We start from the raw sequence: 1,926 nt of genomic DNA, 5'->3' as shown, positions 1-1,926 counted from the left end.
ATTGATTGCTATTTTTTTATACTTGTATTTATTACAAAATTTATATTAACTAAATGTGTATTCATTATTCATATAAGTAGGTATATTAATTAATTTAATATATAAGTTATTAATTTGATCCTTTAATATTATGAATATTTTAAAATATAATATAAATTTATTTCTATAATTATTTTTTATTAATGTTGATGAATTAGTTATTTATTTTCTATAAAAAAATTATCAAAGGCAATATTTTCGAAGCTACAACTAACGTATTGAATATGGTGAGATTATAATTTACAAATGCAATTAAATAGTTCTTGTTTGGTAAATGTCCATAGTTAAATTTCTTTATCAATACATATTTTAAAGTAATATTTACATTTAAGATTAAAGTATATTTAGATAAACGATTAATTAATGTTTATTAAATAAATTTTCATTATTTAAAATTTTATTTTATATATTTAATTATAAAATTTATCAAAATAAATTAAAAATTTATTTTAGTAAACAATAACAAGAACTTATTTAAATAAGATAAAACGAGCTTACGAAGGTCGTAAATCATTTTTAAAAGTTTCTCATAATTTTTAAAAAAATATCTCCTAGTATAAATAAATTTCTTAATTATATTTAACAAATTAAAATTACTTTTTATCAAAATTAATTTTATTGATCTTTAAAACAAACAAAACTCTTTCTCGGATGTCCCCAAAGGAACACGCAAACTCTTTAAATATGATGATAGAGAGAGAATCACACTTAAAACCGAGCCCAATACTGTTCTGATGCATTTTTTTGGGTTTTAAGAGTGCGATTGTGTGTTGGTTCTTCTCAGCAATATATACATAATTTTAATGGATAAACAAAACACACAGCGTTTTACACATTGATTGATACGTTTGAGCATCTATTTAATTTATGTGATCCTTTTCAATTTATTTATTCAGAGAATATAAATTATACATATTAAAAAAATTAATCATTTTGTTATAATTATTTAATGATTTTTAAAATATATCCTTTATCAATGAATCTTTGTTTGCCTTTTGTATCACTTAATTAATGTAAATACTTTATTTATTATTCTTAGAATTTCTATATAAGTAAAATGATATTAGCGTAAATATAATAATTAATATTACTTTAAACTTTTACCCGAGCAAGTAAATATAAATATATTTTCTTTTCTTTTAAAAGATAAATAAAATAAAAAAATATTAGACAATGATAATTTAAGGAACAGGTTCGGTCTAAGACGAGCATACTTGACTCTCTATATAAGTTTTTGAGTTCAAATTTAGTTATGAAAAAGAAGTTATTGAAAAAGTTAACTTTACCGTGACTCATTTTTAATATCAAACAAAATTACTCTGTATAAATGAAACTCGTAATATATAGGGAAAAAAAAACCAAGAACTTTAAAAAAAAAAAAAAAACTATCATCTTAGTTTTCAATATTTTTTGCCAAATTAAGTGAATCCTTAAATTAAATAAAATTGTGTTATATTTTTAATATATATATATATATATATATATATATCAATAATTTTAATCTTTATTATTACTTAGACTTTAGTTTCATTACCAAACAAGTTGCTTCGCTTAGATGTTATACATAACATTTTATGATAATATGATGGTGGTGTAATTTGTCCTCAAAAAATTTTCAATTTCAAAATTTATCAATTTAATATTCAAATAATTTCCAATAAGTTAAATTAGTCTTCAAAAAATATCTAATCAATCAATTTAATCCTTAAAAAATCGTTGAAAAGTTTATTTGGTTTCAAAGAATTCCTAATCAATCAATCTTGCCCTTTTAATCTTAAATAAAAAAACATATATCAAAATTTTCTTGTTCTTTCTTTTGTTGTAGTTAATGAAATTGGTTTGTAGAGTCTAATTATGAGCTTGTTAGTTTAACATTGTGGTTGGGTG

This window comes from Abrus precatorius, unplaced genomic scaffold (assembly GCF_003935025.1).
Source record: "Abrus precatorius isolate BTA unplaced genomic scaffold, Abrus_2018 Scaffold2, whole genome shotgun sequence".
Taxonomy (NCBI): Eukaryota; Viridiplantae; Streptophyta; class Magnoliopsida; order Fabales; family Fabaceae; genus Abrus; species Abrus precatorius.
This window is presented reverse-complemented; position numbering follows the sequence as displayed.